Consider the following 21,818-nt stretch of genomic DNA (forward strand, 5'->3'; position numbering starts at 1 on the left):
GGGACACAATCCTAGACAATTTGCACACATGAGTGGGCTCAGCTCTAGTGCCCCAACCTCAGTGCACTGTAACTCACGGACACTTCTGTTTTCATTTTGTGTTACCTCTATCTGTACTTGCTCCTGCTACCTCCATGTTGCTCAGCAGTTATCTCTGTAATGCTGGTGTTTTCATTTTCCGTTCTGATGTGGTTCACTGTTCATGTTGTCAGCACCAACCACTCCGTGCGGGCTGGATTACACTCACCCCACACACATCCAGCACAGGCGTCACTGCACATGTGACCATGCCAATAAAGGGGCAGAGCGGACATGCCCGTAGCCAGTTCCACATACTCTCTGAGTGTGTTCCTGTGGTCATGTTGTATGCATGAGTGCCCTGGGCCCTACATTACATTGTTCTGTGTACAGCGGACACAGGCATGTCACTGCAGGCAGCGGCTTAGAGCTTGGACATGTAGCTTTGTCGTCACCCACTCAATGCGTAAAAGGAGAGGACTGAGCCGTCGTGGGTGTGTGTATGATAATTGCGTGCCTCTGGGCGTGGTTCTGTACTGGAAATGTACATATGCATGTCTCTCTGTAGCAGTGTGGGTCACCTTTGTGGGGTGTAGATAGTCCCTGATGGGTATTAGACTCCCACGTATGTGATCTAGTTCATCTTCCATGGGTTCGGACCCCACCCGCACCTGTTCGGCCACCTCCTTTTGGCATTCTGTCACCTGGCATTGGAATGGCATGTGTGGCTCGGTGAAGTGTTGTGAGCCAGCCGTGCTTGCGGGTCCTTCCTGCTGTGTGGTCTGAGTAGGGGCTGGGGTCTCCTCTATGAAGCTTGGCTGCCCTAGTGCTGTGTTGCCGGGAATGTCCATGAGCTTGAAGGAATATAAAGTTTATACTATATAATGTTGTCGTAATGTATCCAATATATCACTGCTACTTCGATAGAACCCCTTTGTAAATACACTCAACCCATGTAGATTCTCAGAATCGGGCCTGAACTGAACGAACGCCATCTTGGTTTCATTTCCGGAGGCCTCTTTCGTTAGTTGGGAAAACACGTGACATGCTGCTGATAGAAAAGCTTGAAAGGTCGGCCTGGGCTATGAACAGACCATTGATTCTAACTTAGGGAACTCAAGGTCGCATCTGTCTTTCTTGAAGGAGGAGCACATTCTTGTAGGCGCCATGCTTATACTCCCGTGCACCAGAATGGACGGGAGGCACCTTTGCTGACCTACCCCCGGAATAACTTGAGCTGAGTTTCGAATCAATCAGTTGTGCCTTATATGGGTTTTCCTGTTGGTTTCTCATGAACTGGTACTTTTCCATGTACGGGGTTTCTATGAGGTATGTCGAAAGTATATATGCACTGTCTTGAATGTAATCCAGCAGTCTCCTCTGCACACCATTGAGAGCTGTGGAGAGAGGGAGGCTCCCCTATATAGGGTGCTTTTGCAAAATGAACAATTGAACCTTCTCCATTGCCGGCTGACTTATTCTTGGTAACTATTGTATATGGGCTATTGGTAAGTATAGCTCTATGGTATATTTTTCTAGTACTTCAGTTGGCGACTCCACCGGGACTCCGCGATAGGGTTGTCCCCTCCAGTAAGTAGGAGAAGAGGGATGGGGAGGGGTTCTGGTCGAAGGGCTGGACTGAAAGAGGATCCTAATTGAGAAACCAGTTTGTGGTAAAAAAGGAAAATTCCACTCTCCGGCCCAGTGACCTTCCCAGCTGCTAAATAACCCTTTGCTGGAGTCCTACGGGCTTAACCCGGGAACAGCTGACCGTGTTGGTCAATAAAAGAAGTCGGCAGTGGAGAACGCGCAATCAGACCTGAGTGCACCTGGTGAGTGATATTGTATGATAAATTCTTTGTGGCTTATGGAATAAGCACTTTTGAGAAGTGGCTCAGAAGAACAGTTAACTGAATATGGTATGTAGTGGTTAGTGAACCACAGGGAATCTGGGGGTCTGACGTGGCAGAGGTGTAACTGCACGGGCAGACGCTCCACAGACTTGTTTGGTGATTGATTGGGACAACATCGGACGCCTTAGTGTTGCACGGTGGATGCTCGCTCGGCCGAATCCTCTTCGGAAAGACCTGCAGGAGCAACTGGGTAAGCGTGGGGTCTGGGGTTGCGCCCATAACGCCCGGCCCAACCAGCACAGGACTGCAGGATAGTCTGTAAGATGGTTAGTGGTTCGCCTGTCTGATGATCATGGGCAGTCTTTGGGGACTGTCTCTTTTGTGAATTCTTTTAGTGGTCTGGAATACAGGGTGATCGATTCCCAGAACAGGAGTCGACAGGCTTCGTTCGAGTATGAGACATGTCGTATGGAATTATGAATTCATGACCGAAGTACTCTTATCGATCGATACTTATGCACTTTAGGTATGTTATACGAATAGAACTGTTTATAGTTTAACAAGTGAAAGAGTGTGTGGTGAGTGGACGCGTCCATGAGTGTAACTTCCGTTGGAATGGTATGATTTGTTGAATTCTTAAAAATGTAGAGTTTCAGTAAACTGTGTTTTGGATGCTGCCGCCAGAGAAGTGGACGGCTGGAAGAAAGACAGCCTGCTCCTCCGGAAGGCAGTCCTAGTTTTGAGATGTATGTCAAACATGGCATTTCTCCCATTTTGTTTAATACACTGTGGAATAAATATACTAAAGATAATGCAGAATTGCAATGGCCTTTAACTGGGTCTTTTGATGAGAGAAAAATTAATTACTTACAGAATAAATTATTTTTTAAGAAGGAGCCGTCAGACTATGTTTGACTCCTTGACCTTATGGTTAAAGGAGGCAAAGCGACAGCGAATACGAGAGGAAAAATTAGGAAGGATTAAAGCAGGACAGACTGTAACCCAAAAAGCGGTGGCGTATGAAAAGGAGAAAGTAGAGAAGAATATTGAGCAATTAGATAGACAGTTTCGATTACAAACAGATAAAAGTGATGTGACCCGACCCGAGGTAGAAGATGAGATAGAGGAATTATTAGAGGTTCGCTCTCCGCCTCCATATGCCCCCAAGGTTTGTACCCGGCAGTCCCAGTGGACCAGACCGGAAGGGCGGGAGCAGCGGTGCCTGCGGTTGCTACCGCACCGGTGGCTGTACATCCTCCTATTCCGTTACCCGCTCCTCCTACCCTCCGTCCAACTACCTCAGATTTAATCACTTTGATGCCTGGGGCAGGTGTTGCCTCTCCCTGTCCCTGGTATTTTTAACGCCCCCAACTAGAGGGGCCACGGCCATACCTATGGGACTGACCGCTGCCTCATCGGATGTCACGCCATGACGCCCTATTTTGAGGGATGGATGGTCGACGAGTTTTTACTCAATCGTCCCTAGGAGAAGAAGAAAGACGGGCTGTAGTGGTTCAGGCGTCTCAATGGATGCGGAATCCAATTTACACTCTGGAGGACATTTGGAGTACTATGAAAGATTTTGAACCCGTTACACAACAACTAGCATTATAACATATGGCAATTAGACTGATTTCTTTATGGGAGAAATGTTTTCAGGAAGGACTGGCCCCCCAGATATTGTGTGATATCAAAGATCGAGCTTATAAGTTCCAATTACAAGTTGAAGAAGTATTCCAAAATGTTGAAGTTCTGATACAATATCGGGATCGAATGAATAGGAGGTGCCCGGATGTAGGGACCCAGTACCCTATGAGAGAAGTGCACCCTATTTTCCATCCAGAGATACCCGAAGTGTTAGATGGAGGGGGCCAAGTAACCAGAGCACGTGTAGAGGCACGGTTCCAAGAGCAGTGGGTCTATACCCCTTGGAAGCGAAGCGAGGTTCTTACTTTAAAAGCCCAACTTCCCTACCCACGAAAAAAAACCACGGCTTATTATAAAGAGTTGACAGAAGCCGCAAATTCAGCTGTTATGACTTTAGCTGACATCGAGTTATTTTTCGGTCTTTTAGTCCCAGTAGATATATGGAGACAGGTGCATGATTCCGATCATGCTGCCGAACTAGGAGGAACCTGGGATCAGATAAAGACGTGGGACAAAGATCGAAAACCGGGCGACAAGCCTAAAGATGAGATATTAGCTATACCTGCTCGAATTATTACTTACATGCAAACTCTCATTCCTCCACGAAAAGTGGACTGGGATAAGCTAACGGCCTGCATCCAAAAGAAGGATGAAAATGTCTCTGATTTCTTTACTCGGTTTGAGAAAGTGTTTATTGATTTCACAGGACAAGATTTATCTACAGAAGGTGGCATATGGCTATTTGTAAACAGGTTTGTTACTAATTTGTTACCAGAAATAAAGACCCGTCTACAGGCTGCCGAAAGTACTTGGACCACTTCAACTCCCTCAGTCATTCTTAGCATGGCTCAGTACTATGAACATCGAGAAAATGAGAGTAAGGATAAATCGGATAAAAAGGCTAAGGAATTGAAAACACGAGTACTGCTACAGCAGGTCAGCAGAGGGCAAAACAGTAGAAGGGGATGTAGGGGCTCCTTCCCTAGAGGAGCAATAATGAGAGGAGGAGGAGGTCAGGGTCCCCCTATAAGGATTACCCAGTGTTCCAATTGAAGGCAGGAATGACACTGGCAAGCCCAGTGTCCGTTACTATATGAATGGGGTGGTTTTAATAGAGGACGAGGAAGAGGAGGTATTGATCGGAATAGTATGAGACGTAGTGATAGGTCCGGTGATGAGTCAGGAAAGAACTATTTTGATGATTTTCAAGGAAGGCAATAATATAATGAAGATTATCGACAGGACGGATATGATGGACACAATTATGCATGAGACAGCCACGGACAGAGCAGGGGCCATATATAAGTACCCGTTGACCAGCAGGGGCCTTATGAACAGGGGCAATTGATGGGGACATCTGAGAAGTTTTTGGTGGATACTGGAGCAATGAATAGTTCTGTTGCGCATACATTGGTCCCAGGGGCTGCTCTGACTCGGCATAATAACGTATCAGTGGGTTTTTCAGGAATCCCCGTGGTAAGCCCCGTTTCAAAGCCACTTCCCTTTACTATTGGCCCTGTCACTGTGGACTCACCATTTTTGCTTACTTCTAGTTGTGGCGAAAATTTGCTCGGATTAGATATACTAAAGAAGTTGCATGCTCGTATTTATTGTTCTCGTGATGGTGTGTATCTAACATTGCAGCCCCCTATTGAACATAAGTCCCAATGTTTAGTTAAAGATGCACCTCTCCCTCCTGAGTTTTCAGGTATACCCACACTCTTTGCGCAAAAGGGGACACAGATGTAGGATTGTTGAAAATACCCCCTGTATCTATCACATTAAAACCTAACGTGCATCTACCACATATTCCCCAATATCGAATTTCGCCAGAAGGTGAACAGGCTTTATTGCATGTCATTCGTGATTTAATTAAGAAAGGAGTGGTAGAGGAAACGGCTGCAAACATTTGTAACAGCCCCATTTTACCGATTTTGAAAAGGGCCCCTTTAGATGGTGACTCTGATTATAAAGATACTTATCGTTTTGTAATTGACCTTAGAGAGGTTCATAAAATAGTGATTCCTCAATACCCTGTGATCCCAGATATCACTGCAATCCTGACTATGATTCCCCCTACTGCCCGGTATTTTTCAGTAATCGATTTGAAGAACGCTTTCTTTAGTATTCCGATCCATGCTGACAGCCGTCATATTTTCGGATTCTCATTATCTGGCCGCAGCTTCAGATTCTGCCGCGTACCTCAAGGCTATACTGAGAGCCCTAGGGGCAGATGTATCAAGCCGTTGGCGATTCGCAAAGGCCGTAATTCGCAGAATTCCGGCGTTTGCGAATCGCGAACCGTCTTTTTGCATGTTTTGACATGTAACAAAAAAATCGCAAAATAAGGAATAACAAAAATTTGCGATTCCTTATTTTGCTTAAGCATTTAAGGAATCGCAAATTTGCGATTCCTTAAATGCTATGTATGTAGCATTTTGGATTTGCGAATTTAGGTTAAGAAATCGCAAATTACCACCAACTTGTAGTTGGTGGTAATTTGCGATTCCTTTTAAAAATACCCTATTTGGCATTTGTGAGGGTGGCATGTGACGCACATACATGTCCATAGGTCATGCATGTGTGCCATATGCACACACATGTAGATTTCAGGGGTGCAGCAGGGTGTCTTTGAGACACCCCTGCACCCTTGAAATTATTCTCAATTTGCGATTAGCAAATTGCGAATTGCAAATTGAGAATTATTTCACAATCATTCCTATGGGCCTCCTGGCCCATAGGAATGCAGGGGAAATTATTCCTTAATTGCGAATTCGCAAAATGCGAATTCGCAAATAAGGAAGACTAAGAAATCGCAAAAAAATAGCGATTTTCTACATACATTCCATTTTGCGATTTCTAAATAGCGATTCCTTAAAAATCGCTATTTAGAAATCGCAAAATTGAATCTTGATACATCTGCCCCCTAGTATTTATAGCCAAGCTCTAAAAGCAGTGTTAGATGAATTAGTCCTACCTCCTAGTAATGTTCTTGTCCAATATGTAGATGACATCTTAGTGGCATCGGATACGGCAGAGGGTTGTAAGGAGGCCACGGTTAAATTGTTGCACCATTTGGCAGCGAATGGTAATAAAGTGTCCTTATCCAAATTTCAGTATTGTCGACAGGAAGTGACCTACCTTGGTCATTTACTGTCGAAAGCGGGGAGAAGACTAACTCATGAACGGATAACTGTTATTACTAACATGTCTGTGCCCCGTACTCAACGTGATGTTCGTGCTTTTCTAGGCATAACCTCTTACTGTTGCCAATGGATTCCTAATTTTTCTCTTCTGGCTAAACCCTTGTTGCATTTGGTTACCAAAGATGTGCATGAACCCTTGCCCTGGACGGATGTATGCCAAGATGCTTTTAATTCTCTGAAATCTGCTCTTTGTTCTGCACCTGTTTTGGGTACTCCGGACTACCGAAAACCTTTTGTACTCTACGTGCATGAAGTGGACGGTTGTTCTCTTTCAGTGTTAACCCAGGGTTTTGGCGGAAAGCAACGACCTTGGGCATATTTTTCGGCAGTATTGGATAATGTTGCCAGAGCCCTTCCTGGCTATTTAAGGGCCACTGCTGCTGTGGCGGTGGCCATTCGACAGTCGGAGGGGATCGTTTTGAATACTGACCTCACAGTGATGGTACGCTGTGGACATATTATTGAATCGAAAAAAAACTCAGCACCTCACGAGTGCACGATTGACTGGTTATGAATTAACTCTATTTGTACCTCACATTAAAATTAAAAGATGTGCCACACTGAATCCAGCCACGTTACTACCTCTCCCTTCGAGTGATCAAAAGGACGATGTCCATGATTGTATATTTCGGACTGACGAAGAAACGAAGGGACGTGTAGACCTCACTGACTTCCCTTTATCTGACCCACAAGGGGAGTTGTATGTGGATGGCTCTTGTTTTAAGTTACCAGATGGCACGACAACAGCTGCTTATGCTATAACTACCCTTCGAACAGTAGTAGAGACCGCTCGTGTTTCTCAGCATTCAGCGCAAGCAGCTGAACTAATAGCCTTACTAAGAGTATGTGAACTGAGCGAAGGTTTAAGAGTAAATATTTTTACAGACAGCCAGTATGCCTTTGGCGTAGCCCATAGTTTTGGGCGGCTGTGGAGGGAACGAGGATTCCTTACCTCTCATGGTCAAAGAATACAGCATGGCCCTTTGATTGAAAGATTGTTAAATGCTCTAACCTTGCCAGATGGATGGATGATCCGTCGGACCCTGCCGCTACCAAGCTTTCAGAGGCTATGACCCCACTGGGATTGATCCCTTACTTGCAGGGGCCTACGCATGACAAGGGACATACTCTGGACCAGGTCTTCTCGTCATCCACTCTTGAGGTGATAGAGATCATCCCGGTACTGTGGTCAGACCATCTGCTGGCAAAATTCTCAATCAAAGGCACAGTTAAAGCGGCTGTCGCTTTATCACAGCAGCAAGGTCGAGTCCATAGGGCCTACCATCGAGTGACCCCTGCGATGCTGGCCCAGGCTGCCTTGGATCACCCCTGCCCCCTCTCTGGCGACTTAGAGAAGGATTTGGAGTCCTTGCAGGCGTGGCTGGTAGATAGGCTAAATGGTCTTGCCCCGGAATTGACCCCCTGTTTGACACCAAAACGGGTCTCTGCTCCTTGGTTCACCGCAGCACTGTCCGCTACGCGGCAGCAGTGTAAGGTGGCCAAAAGAGCCTGGAGGGCACAATACGACACAGGGGCTAAGCTGACTTATAAGATGGCGGTTAAGGCCTACCACCGGGACATCCGCCTGGGGAAAAAAGCCTATTTGGCAGGGAGGATAGAGGCCGCCTCCAACTCCTGTAAGGAGATTTTCTCCATTGTGAGAGAATTTACATCCCCACGGTCTAATACCTCGGATGAGAGACCAGCTGATTCCTGGGCTTTGGATCTGGCGAATTTTTTCACTAGCAAGATCCAACTTATACAGGACTCCTTTCCTTCGGCTGTACCCGTGGGGCTGATTAACCATGAGGCTAACTTGTCCCCTCTGGCCTCGCCAGTTTCGACGATGGGCGTGTTTCCACCTATTTCGGCCCCTGCCTCCCTAGTACTCATGGGCAATCTTAAATCGGGCTCGCCGCTGGACCCGTGCCCTGCTAAACTTCTGGCAAAAATTGCGGAAGTGATTAATCCGCTGGCGAACCCGCTATTGAATCTCTCGCTGAGCCAGGGAGTGGTTCCGCAGGCCTGGAAGCAGGCAATGGTCATCCCGCTGCTAAAGAAGCCTGGTCTGGACCCAAAGGCCCCAGTCAACTACAGGCCTATCTCTCTGTTGCCGGCTCTCACGAAAATTGTGGAAAAGCACGTTCAAACGGTGCTTTCCAATTTTCTAGAGACAAATGAGATTCTGCATGCCACCCAGTCAGGCTTCCGTCCAAATCTCAGCACAGAGACCGCGCTCCTCGAGGTATCAGAAACCATTAAAGGGGTTCTGGACACCGGGGGTAAAGCCATGCTGGTGCTGCTGGATTTGTCGGCGGCTTTCGACACCGTCCCCCATGATGGCCTTCTCGCAAGACTCTATGAGATAGGACTGCGGGGGACGGTGCTCAGCTGGTTTTCCTCCTTTCTAGCTGGCCGCCGGCAAACGGTCTGGGTCTCGTCAGATTCCGCCGTTATGCCGCCTCTGGGAGTCGGGGTCCCACAGGGCTCTATTTTGAGCCCGACCCTTTTCAACATCTTTATGACCCCTTTGGCGGCGCTGGTGGAGTCGTTTGGGGCCCAGATCGTATCCTACGCAGACGACACCCAGCTCCTCTTCTCATGTAAGAGAGGAGGAGACTTTGACGGGGAGAGTATCCGGGATTGCCTTGGGGCTGTTTTTCAATGGTTCCAACTGAACAGCCTCAAGTGCAATTCCGATAAGTCAGAGGTACTCTTCTTTGGGTGTGACACGGAGCCAGACTGGCAGGCCTGGTGGCCCATTAATATGTTCCCGCCGTCTTGTTCATCCCAAATGGCGAAGAACTTGGGGGTCAAGATGGATAAGGGGCTAACGTTGAAATCCCAGATCCTCGGGGTGTCGGGCATGTGCTTCGGCCTCCTTAGGATGCTGCGGAGGTTTCTTCCCCTTTTATCTGAGGAGCACAGGAAGCTGACTGTGCAGGCCCTGATTGGCTCGAGGCTAGATTATGCTAACATTCTTTACTTGGGCCTGCCAGAGTATCTGCTGCAGCGGCTCCAAGTGGTGCAGAACGCTGCTGCCAGAGCTATCTTTGGCTTGAACAGACGCGCCAGTGCAGCCGGCTTGCTGCAGACTTTGCACTGGCTTCCAATCCGAAAACGGATCGCCTTCAAGGCTCTGACCTTGGCCTACAAGGCCCTCCATGCGGTTGGAGCAAAGTACCTCCAAAAGAGACTCGCATTCTACCACCCGGCCCGTTCGCTGAGATCGGAATCCCTGTTCTTGGCGGTGGTCCCGCGAGTGAAGAGAGCTCGCCTGGGAGGTCGCTCCTTTGCACTATTGGCGCCACAGTTGTGGAACTCTCTGCCACTCACTCTTCGGGGAGCCACCAGCCTACTTGCTTTTAGAAAAGGTCTTAAAACCTGGTTGTTCACCCAGTAGGCTGTATTAATTTGGATCTGCCCTTTTATTTTTTGTTCCCTCTCTTTTAACTGTGTTATGTTATTGTGTTGTAGTCCTCCTTACTTAAAGCGCCGGGACACTCTCTTTGAGTAGCCGTGCGCTATACAAAAATAAATATAACATAACATAACATAACATAACAGAGAAGGTAGCCATTATTAAGTGTAGTGCCCACAAGAGAATCATTGACACTACAGGAGAAGGAAATGCCTTTGCCGATCAAGTAGCGAAAGAAACAGCCCAAACTAAAACGTCCACAATGTTCCCCAGTGTAGCAACCCGATGGGTGGCGGAGACTTTGATAATACTATTGAAAGTGTTAGAGAATTGCAGAAAGAAGCCACCCCTGATGAATTATTAAAATGGGAACAGGAGATAGGGCGGTTAGACAACAATGATTGCTGGATTGACTTTACTGACAGACAGAGATGGCTATTGCCTAATGCCCTGGTGTATGCAGTAGTACTGATGGCCCATGGTACTGCCCATATCGGAGCAAAAGCTATTTGTGCATTACTGGACCCCGTATGGAATAACTCGAATATCTCCAAGACTGTTGCTCATGTGGTTAAATACTGCATGGTCTGTTTACAGCATAATCCCGGTGGGAGGGAGACTGTTCTCAGTGGAAAATGGATTATATTCAATTTGATAGGGTGAACAACTTGAAGTATGTGCTGGTGGTGGTCTGTGCATTTAGCAAATGGGTTGAAGCCTACCCCACCAAAGACAATACTGCCTTGGCCACTGCTAAAGCCCTGATTAAGGAGTTTCTGCCTCAATTTCGTTTGCCCCGAATTATAAGGACAGACAATAGGGTGCATTTCAATGCAGAACTCGTTAAATATGTTTGTAAAGTGTTACAGATAAAACAAAAATGTCATGCAGCACGTCACCCACAATCTGCAGGACTGGTTGAGAAATATAATGGCATATTAAAATTAAAGATGGCAAAGATACAGGAAAGCATGGGTTTGAGTTGGCCTGATGCGCTGCCCCTAGCGTTAATGTCCATAAGAGTAACCCCTCATTCTCGGGCTGGGCTGTCACCCTATGAGGTTGTTTTTGGCCGACCAGCCAATGTGTGGGGTGTCCCAAGGCCTAGATCCTTTCGTGATCTTGATTATCCTATGATGACTGACTATTTGTACGCTTTAACTAAAGATCTGCGTTCCATTCATCAACAGGTGTCAGCAGTATTGCAGCCGCTGCCGGAGAGTCCCGGACACCGCTTGGAACAAGGACAGTGGGTCCTCGTGCGGAATTACCAACGGAAATCGAATCTGGAGCCCAGCTGGAGCCGTCCTTACCAAATCCTCTTGGCCACTCGAACAGCAGTGAAAGTGGATGGGAAGAAACATTGGATTCACGTGTCAAATGTAAAAAGACTGCCCCTGCCGCTTTCTTCTGACCAACAGAATTGAGACGGATTTCTGATGCAAGAAGGAGAGCAGAGGTTGAGCCTTGTGCCTTTCTCGGATGCCATTGAGATTGGGCAAGAGGAAGGGTTGTTGATGCCGCAAGGAGACGAATCAGCCCCAGTTTCTGAAACTCGTGATAAGGCTGATCCCCCTGAGGTTTTGGAAAAACATGTTGCACCAAATGTCCCTGCTGCTGTGTTGTTCGATGACCAAGAACAACCTGGCCATCTTCGACTTGAGCTGCAGGGCTGAAAATAGTTTTTACTGGGGTATTGAGCAAGACACTGGACTGAACCCATTGAGAGCACGGAACTGTCATATTGCTCTGTTCAGAAAGAAAGACTGTGTTATGTTAAGGGCCTAAATTGCAACGTCAAAAGGTACAGTGAAGATTACTTTTGTGGATGGATAATAAGAGCCTGCCTGTGAGGCTCTAGACGGACACAGGGAGAGAAACCCTCTGGCAGTTGGCTTGCATCTCATTTCCGAGTTTAGTTTGGACTTTTAGTTAGAATGTATCCCTTTAAACCGATTTATCCTTGAAGACGAGAGACCTCTTGCTCCCAGACCTTTCCTAAAGAATGTACCCATGTTTTCCAGTTGGGCTACCAGAGTGAAGATAGCCTTTGTAATCACTATTGCAGTAAATATGATTATATTGAAGAGTGTGTTTATGTATCTGGAATTTCAATACCCTATGCACAAGGTGTTAGGTACCACCACAGCCCCACCTGAGCATTTCTTTTACACCTTATCTGCTCACAAAGAGCGACATCGAGAAACCTATGCTAAAAATGTATTCATAGAAATGTTGCACGAAGCTCATAGCACTACGAATAAGACAAACTGCTGGGTGTGTGGCCTTTTGCCATCTGTAATGCATCGCCATGATTTATTCATTTCTTTGCCATTATCGCACTTAGCAAGTTGTGAAGCCTGGTTTCAATTGTTATCTTTCATGTATCTGCATTACGTAGCTGATCCCAAAAGATACACGGAAAAGGATTATGAGGCTGTTTTAAAGTATATAGAACAACATCAAGGATTCGATGCCCAGGGGAACCAAGGGGAGGGATCTTTAGATCCGGATGCCTGTATGAACATGTATACTGCATATGAAAATGCTACCTGGTTAAAAGAAGAAATGTTAGATTTTGAACAATTTAATTCCACACAATATTTCCAACACTTCCAAGACCGAAATGTTACTGATGATAAGGCAATGCCCGTTCCTATCCTGAATAGTACTGCTTCCTTTTGTATACAAGGACAAGGTCATGTTAAAGTAGGAGATAGTAAATGTAACTACACCTACACTTTGCATACTACCAGCACCGCGCCCTTAATAACTCCGCCTAATGTATATTTCGTATGTGGTGAGAACGCTTATACTTGGCTCCCCAGAGGTTGGGCAGGGCGATGTTACCTGTCTTTCCTTTACCCCCCGGTGAATATAGCTCCTTCTAATTACCACAAAACACATCAGTTGACTAAACGGAGTTCTGAGTCTTACCGATTTAGTAGGAGTATTGACACTGATGGCACTGATCAGACCGATACTGCCTCCCAGCAATTTGTGGATATAGCAAAAGGTCTCTTCCCTATTTGGGGTCCTATTTTTAACTTGAAAGTGAAGCTTCAGGCTATGAGGCTTGTTTCGCTCCAAAATCGGATGGTGCTTGACGTCATCCTAGCTGATCGAGGAGCATGCCGCATGATCGGCAGCTCCTGCTGTGTATATATTCCAGATTCTGCTCCAACCATACATTTGGCCATACAGAAATTACACCGCTTAGCTGCAGAAGTCCATGCGGACACTGGGACCTGGTCTTTGACCGGGTGGTTCTGGGACCTCCTCTCTACTTGGGGATGGAAGATTTTCATGATCCTAGCTGGAGCACTTGGAGTGGTCTTCGTTTGTTGTCTGTGCCTCCATTGCGTGCCAGCATGTTGCTCTTTCTGTGCTGCCAAACTCACTTCTTCACTGACCATATCACAACAGGCTAAAATTGAAAAACAATTAGTGCAGAAGGAGGTCGCAGACCTCATGCAAATAGATGAAGGAGTATTTTTAGATAATCCAGTATATTTTAGCATATATTGGCTAAATCACGCTAAAAGGGCGGTCTGAGGAATATATAGTTTATACTATATAATGTTGTGTAATGTATCCAATATATCACTGCTACTTCGATAGAACCCCTTTGTAAATACACTCAACCCATGTAGTTTCTCATAATCGGGCCTGAACTGAATGAAAGCCATCTTGGTTTAATTTCCTGAGGCCTCTTTCGTTAGTTGGGAAAACACGTGACATGCTGCTGATAGAAAAGCTTGAAAGGTAGGCCTGGGCTATGAACAGACCATTGATTCTAACTTAGGGAACTCCAGGTCGCATCTGTCTTTCTTGAAGGAGGAGCACATTCTTGTAGGCGCCATGCTTATACTCCCGTGCACCAGAATTTCCTGAAGGCACCTTTGCTGACCTACCCCCGCAATAATTAGAGCTGAGTTTTGAATCAATCAGTTGTGCCTTATATGGGTTTTCCTGTTGGTTTCTCATGAACTGGTACTTTTCCATGTACAGGGTTTCTATGAGGTATGCCGAAAGTATATATGCACTGTCTTGAATGTAATCCAGCAGTCTCCTCTGCACACCTTTGAGAGCTGTGGAGAGAGGGAGACTCCCCTATATAGGGTGCTTTTGCAAAATAAACGATTGAACCTTCTCCATTGCCGGCTGACTTATTCTTGGTAACTATTGTATATGGGCTATTGGTAAGTATAGCTCTATGGTATTTTTTCTAGTACTTCAAGCTGTTGTAGGGCGTCGGTGTCGAAGGTGTGGTGGTCCGCTCCGGCATCACTGATGAGTTGTCTAGTCTGCTATGCTGGAGGTGTTATTTGTCCCTCTGCAATGTGAAGGGGAGATGCATGTTGACAATATGTTGGCGCATTGTTCTTGTACACATGCAGACTGTATGGCAATGTACATTGTGTCTATTTCGGAGGTGCTGGACTTTGATGGTGGACAGTGGATATTTGAACTACATGACGGATGTGAGGTTGTACGCGTACATACCCATCTCACAGTTTCCTGCTATGTTGGATGTAGTTGGCCTGTTTCGGCACATGTACAGAGCCAGTTGTGTCCTCTCTTCTGCAGTGTCAGGGTTGCACATTGTACCACATTGTCGTCAATGTGGATGTGCTGTTCTTGCTATGTGTGTGTGCTGCAGTGTGCCACGGGGATCAGGGACATGATCCAGGGTCATTGTGGATGTGCAGTGTGCTACACATTGTTGTGCATGTGTGCCATTGTGCCCATCTCCCCCCGGATCCCCAGTCCCTGGTCGTTACTCGCCCTGTTGATGTTGTGTCAGGTCGCCTCATGCTGTGTCCGGACTCCCAGCTCCTTGCACCATCTCCACACTGATGACTGTGGCCTCAGTTTCCTCCAGCTCCTCCCGCGACGGAGGACTCCCACCTCCTGTCGCCGTTGCTGCCTTCCTGTTGGCAGCAGGTTTGTACTTGGTTTGGTATTCACATCATGCCAGCGCCTCTTGGCCTCCTCCATTGACCTCTTCGACACTCCGACTGCATTCACTGTAGTCCAATTGTGGGTCAGTTGATGGTAGTGTTCTGTCACCTCCGTGACGCTGATCTGGTTTGCCTGTAGACTGCACCCGTCTTCCTCTCCCGCTTCTCCTTGGCCTTCCCCGTCCCCGTTGTTCCTTGCTGGTGGTTTGTGGGGCTTGTGGGGTTCGCGTTCAACTCAGCACTTGGTCAGGGTGCATCCATGTTGCTACGCACTTTGAAATGTTTATGGTGTGTTTTTTTGGTTGCTTTTATAGTGCATTTTCCCGCCAGACGTGTGGGAGTTGCAGGCCTGCAGCTGCTTTTTGTTGCTTGTTGTATCGCGATTGGCCTCATCGCAACTTTTTTTGCATTTGTTTCACATTTTTGTGGCTTCGCGTTGGCTTTTTTGCTAACATTTGACGCGTTGTCGTGGGCCTATCACATGGTGCCTCCATGTTGTGAATACTTAGTTACCACAGCTTAATTTTCCAGAGATAGACTGCGATGTTGAAAGCTGCATTAAGCTAATTTTGCAATGGTTATCACACGTTCTTGAGAATATCCCCAATAGTAGTTTGAAATACTTTGTCCAAGAAGCATAGTTTACATCTGTATTCTTTCTCTGGTTTACCCTTGGGCTGATGATGTCCCACTGTAGTGTTGCTTGTTTTACTTGAATCTACATTTGACATGTCTGAAAATATAGACACATAATTAAAAGTCACTCTGCCTGGTAATATTTTTAAGGTTTTTCAAGACCTTCTAATGTGTTTTAAATTAACCTGACTTATGTAATAAACTTCTATTTCAGGCGTTTTACAGCTGTTTCAAAGCTTTTCTTAGTTTTCTGATTCCCAAAAGTGGGTAATTTGGTATATTTATTTCTTTACATGGGTGTGAATGCCTGGTTTTATCTGAGAGTTGTGTCACACATTCGACAGTGGAATGTCACTCATTTGCACAGTTGAATCATGTATAGGTCACATAAGCAATCCGAAACCTTGGCAGCTATGACAGCCCTGCCAAGTGTCACACATCCGGTGTGACACTAAGGCATTTTAAGTTACATTACCGCATTACTGCATGTGAAAGGATTGTCACACACATCAGCGTATTTAAAAGCTGAGTGTATTACCAGTATATGAGGTTGTCACTGTCAAGCCTGACAGTCAAGTCTGACTAAAACTGAGAGTCTGTGGCAGCGCGCTGCCCGTGGCTCATGCGCGCTGCTCCAGCAGGCTTGGGGTTCAGCTAAGCTAAGGCTGCAGGCAGCTTTAGTTCAGCTGCTACAATCTATCACGATTAAATGTAACTGCCGCTGCTCTTACTGGCAAGCTGATGTCATCGCTGTGGGTCGTCACTGCGGAAGCGCGCAAAGTTTATTTTGGGAGCTCAAAGTGGCCGGATAGTCTACGGGCTACGCGGCATGTTCATCTTTAAAGGGAGCGCTGCTTATAACTACGGCACCGTCCGCCGGCTTGCATCGGCTCGGGCACCACGTGCTAGAAGCTATTGTCATTACCGCCCCCGTTGAATCATGCAATATCTTACTGTAGCCGACGGAGAGAAGTCAGTGACGCCGGGGCCGCCTGGACAGACTGGAGATGGAGGGCCCTTCTTCTGTATGATTACGAAAACGTTGCTATCACATCATGTTGGACTGATCGTGGTCAGTGGGAGAGAGAGCTTGTGTTCGCTAAGTTGAGATGCTGGCTGAGCCCCCAGCCCCACGCGCAGCTCATCTGCCGCATCTCAGTTATCTGTCCTCGGTGGAGCCTTGGGAGAGGCCGCGGGTCTCTGAAGCAACCTGAAAGGCTCTTCTATTGCTTGGTAAAGGAGCCCCCCTCATTGGGCCTACTTGTTTGTTCAGAGCGTCCCCCCTCTTCCTCACAATTAGAGGAAAAGAGATTAGAGGCAGCACACGAAGGCCGCGGCGGATCTTTCACATACTCATAAACACTCAGTCTGGCCGGGTCAGGGCAGCTAGCACAGCACAGCAAACCCCACTCCCTTACCGAACCAATATTTATTAGAGCTTCTTATTAAATAGAATAAACTGTGACGTATTTATTCACGACGTCCAGTTAAATGCCACGGATTACTTTCAATTTATTAGGGCATTTTAAACTGCAGAGAACTTTAACCATCTAAACTCATGAAAACACACAGTACAAACATACCTGAGAGTTTACCCAGTTCTATATGTGAAGTGTGGCTCATCTCAATCAGGTGCCTACCCAGACACCTACTAGCAAATGCACTCCATCCTAGACTTATTCTGAGTTTGCCTGTGCCCCTGTCACTCACACAGTATGTCTCTGCTTTGGTTTTCAGTTGCGTTACAGCTCAAGTCACTGGTGGCAGTTGAGTGAGACTGCGAGTAACTCAGCTGATTATAACAACATTTTGAACCACTTCCAAGCTGCTTTATCTAATTTCTGCAATTTTAGCTATTGTTATGATCAATGAAAGTCGTTTATATTTCTTACGTTTTGCAGCAGTTAACTTAGTTTCTCGTTCCTCAAATGTGTGTAATTTCTGATGTTATTGTTTCCCTCCTCTTCATTGCTTAATTTTGCTTGCGAGACAGTGTCACTCATAGTCCTTGAAATGTCACTCATAATTATTCTAAAATTATTAAAATGTTACACATGGCAATCTGAAACCTTGGCAGCTATGCTATGATTCTGTCTCCAGGTAGTCTGACCTATATATAAAAACAAAAATAAAAAAGGTCAATACATAGTTGTAAACAAATACCAGCAACACATTAATTTAATGCATATTCTTACCACCGCTGTAAAGTACAATGTTTGAGTATATTTAAAAATATTTAACAATGGATGTAAGTACCAGCCATTGTTGAACTTGGAACATGGCGCTTAAATTTGTAGATTGCGTAGGTATGGATTTCCGGATAGCCTACTGTCCCTCTTTTATTTCCACAGCTATATGAATAAGGAAAACAAAGTTTAGAAGGAAAAAGTATATTAAATCCGCGACATGGAAAACAAATACAACAAGAGCCACGTAATGAAATCGCGTATTGGCTGTGTAAATATGTTAGGCGGAACTGAAATAATACATACATTCTTTTGTCGTCGTTATATGGGCGGGGCTCCTTTGGGCTCGTTTTCATGAATCTTACAGGCACGCTTCGTGCTTGTTCTCAGCGACTGTCTGTGGCCGATTTCACCCGCTCTCCTCCGGAAGTGAAAGGCCCAGTGACCCAGTGCGCGCCCCTCCTTACGTCCACCTTCTGTTTTGTTTCCGCGGGTCCCGCGAGCCCTGAGAGGCAGGTAAGTTGGTGCACTTTTACTTACGTGTCTTCCGGCCAAAGATAGACACAGATGCGTTATAAACCAGGGGGCGGTAAATCGGAAGTGTTTTGGCCAGCACATTTCTTGTATTGATGCAGTAATCGAAGAGCTACGAGTTTGTGGCGCACCCTGTTGCTCCTTTTTCACCGGACACTGACTCGTTGCAGTACATTTACGGGTATCTTGGCTTATCTGCGAAGCATGATGCACCCTTAATTGTCTTTCTCAATGTGCACACTACCACTCCGCTTACCTTGCAGGGGTTATGCTCATGCTGGTCAGATGAACTTCAAACACGTGTTAAACTTGGTTGTCTGAAACATACGAGCTGATAGTGTCTTCTGTTGTGATTGTACTACCGCGAGCGCTCCCAAAATTTCCAAGATGAGGTTTTGGGAATTATCTGGTTCTGAAAAATGGTAAAGCTATTTTCAATTCTAAATGGGACATGACAAGGCGACCTTCCAAACCACAGTGTCCGTGGGCATGCTTTTGGCTTATCTAGGACGACTTAAGAAGTTCATTATTACTCAGCTGAAGTATGTAAAGTTTTGGTCTTCGAGAGATTAAAGTGCAGATGACATATGCATCGTTTCTACTCTTTAGGAAAACTGCAACATTTGTTTTAGGGGCCTGTGTTCTGGACAGACGCGCTGAGAATGTCGCCAACACAAATCTCCTAAATGCCTCTGTAGAACAAGATCATTTACTATTCAACTGACAGTGTTTCAGTATTTGGGGCATTGTGTTATGTACAAATGTGCGGAAAGCCTTATTTGTAATTGTCCTCGTCTCAGCAAGTGGAGAGACAATAGATAAGCATTTAGGTGTGCATGCTTACAATGCGCTCTCACGGGCAGGAAAGGCGGTAGGGCATTGGACAATGTTTATCATTCTTATTTTGGCATAGGAAAATGGTTATCATTCTTATTTATAACACCTGCCATAACATTCTGGTCACTTAGATGGCAGAGCTAAGGGTGTGGAATTTAATAAAATATCTACTTGTTCATGGGGCAGGCTGCTTAATCTACTTGTCCCGTAACAAAATCCACTTGTCCCCTCTGTGCCATGTAATGCGTCAACAAATTACGCTGCAATCTCATTATATAAGAGTTCTGATATAGCCTCTCTGATTATGCCAGGGTTCATACCACAGTAGCGTTTGAATACTAGCAATTCCCTTATGCTGCTCTGTTTCTGCAGGTCTACATACTGGGGCCGAAGGTAGTGGTAAGCAATAGTTCCAGGGTTGGAATGCCCTTTTTAATCTGTGCAAACCTACTAACATGCATGTTTTAAGGTTTTTCACCAATTCTTCTCTAATCATTTCCCATACTGAGAACGGTTGGAATTTTACTACTGACAGTGGCAGACTTAAAACTTCTTCCAGGGTTGGGAGAAAAGTGAACTTGAAAACATTCAGATTTTCATATAAGCAAATCTACACCTGCATATTTGCTCATGCTAAATAATAATAATAATAATCCACATTTGTAAAGCGCACAATCACCCGTAAGGGTCTCTAGGCGCTGGGGGCCGTCGGGAAGATTAAGCAAGCTATTGCCCAGAGTCACATGGTGCTGGGCTAACCTGCCGCCGGAGCCGGGGATCGAACCCTGATCCCCAGATTCCAGCGTCGGTCGCCCTGGCCGCGGCGCCACACCTCTCCGTTAACAAATATTTTCTGGGAGTACTATTTCTTGGCCTACTTCTGTAAATTCTTTTGAATTCATGCAAACTGTACATATGCACTTAATGCAAGGATATATACCATGGATGCACTTTTGAGACTGTCTTTAATAATTGGGTCTCTAATTACGCCTGGCGTTAACCATGATCTTTTGTTTTGCTTTTTTATTCTGTCTCTCTCCTTCTGTCTATCAGCTGGCGTCCCTGTAAGTGACAGTATTTTGCTCTTTTAGAAGAAGCATATTGGCACACAAAGTAATTTTGTTCAGTGCCCAGAACCCCTGTGGCAATGTATGCTGAGACCCAACATTTTTTTGTTTTGCTTTTGCCAATGCTTGTTAGAATGGTGAGGACCCAGCATCTCCCACAATGTTAAGGTTTTACAAAAACCATGCCTAAACAAGTCATGCCTTGACAAAACCAAAAGGCTGACCACCAATTTCAGACCCACTAGCTTTGCCAATGCTTGTTTGTTCTTGTTTTCCATATTCGTATTTAAACTGGTTACACTAATATTCCATTCTGAATATTTTTGGGAAATACTAACATACATCATCATGTTACTAAATGATGCTGCAAAGATACGCTACCTAAAATCTTACAGTAGTTTAGCTAAATGTTTTCTTTTCTTACATGCATTTTGTTGGGAACATTTTATTTTTAAAGCAAATAATCATCACTTTTGCTTTCAAGCTTCTGCAAATATTTCCATATAATCTGAGAGCATTCTGGGTGCATTATACAGAGCCTCATATTATTAAATTTTGAAAATGTGTGTACACTTTTATACTGGAACCACTGTCAGTAGTGCAGGCTGAGCTTAAAACATTTACTTTTAGTGCTCACCCTAATAATAAAGGCTTTGCGTTAATGAACCATATATACAAGTTTGAACAGCATTAACACACATATTACATATAACACACACTTTACCTTAATTGTAGAGAATGCCCTTCCCTGAGCATCAATGTGGTACTGTAAACTGGCAGCCAAAGGGGTTGTGCTGCAGGGGGTTGGGCCTACTTGTCCCAAGGATAAAATGCACATTAAAACTTGTTGCCCTTGACCCCAAACAATATGTCCCGGGCGTTGGGCTATAGGAATTCCACATCCCTGTAGAGCAATATGTCTTGCATACCAGGCGCTATACTGGTTCCATGACCCTTTCAAGAGTAATGCGATTTCAATCTTTACCGGTAGAAAACTAGACTTGTAGGTGATTGTTGCAACTTAATGCATCCTCACCAGTGTTCCTAGTTCCTGCTGCTAAGCCATTATGAATGTGGTGTGGTTGACTGCAGGACTACGTGGTGAGGAAATAGAAAGGTTGATTGTCTGGTGAGGTTGAGTGTGTCAGTTTTGGTGTTTGTGCTGATCAGCAAGGAGGCTGGTTCTGGCGGCGCTATACTTTGGCTTAGCTATTATATAACCTACTTGTAACTAAGATGTAATAAACCTTCTACTTCTAATCTTCACTACAGCCTCTGGACTTCCTTTACAACATTGGTGACTATCTAGGAGAAGGAACCATGTGTGAGGGATTAGCAAGTAGGGTATGGTGATCTGAGAACAATAGAAGAAACTAAGAAGTCGAAAGGAAACCTTATCTATAGAGAAACTACAATTTAAAGGAATTGAAGCCTGTCAGAAGTAATACG

At 45.5% G+C, this 21,818-nt stretch overlaps 1 protein-coding gene across 2 annotated transcripts in view; it reads left to right on the forward strand.

Annotated features, from left to right (window-relative positions):
- The first annotated feature begins 18,302 nt into the window (after window positions 1-18,302).
- Window positions 18,303-21,818, forward strand: part of GABPA (GA binding protein transcription factor subunit alpha) — a 301,636-nt gene continuing 298,120 nt past the window's right edge. The window contains exon 1 of one of the 2 annotated variants that reach the window (XM_078658370.1): window positions 18,303-18,447. The gene's annotated coding sequence lies outside the window, so the exon portion shown is untranslated. The remainder of the gene's footprint in view (window positions 18,448-21,818) is intronic. The other variant, XM_078658369.1, reaches the window with a different exon arrangement.

The sequence above is a fragment of the Lissotriton helveticus genome, chromosome 8 (genome assembly GCF_964261635.1).
Source record: "Lissotriton helveticus chromosome 8, aLisHel1.1, whole genome shotgun sequence".
Lineage (NCBI taxonomy): Eukaryota > Metazoa > Chordata > Amphibia > Caudata > Salamandridae > Lissotriton > Lissotriton helveticus.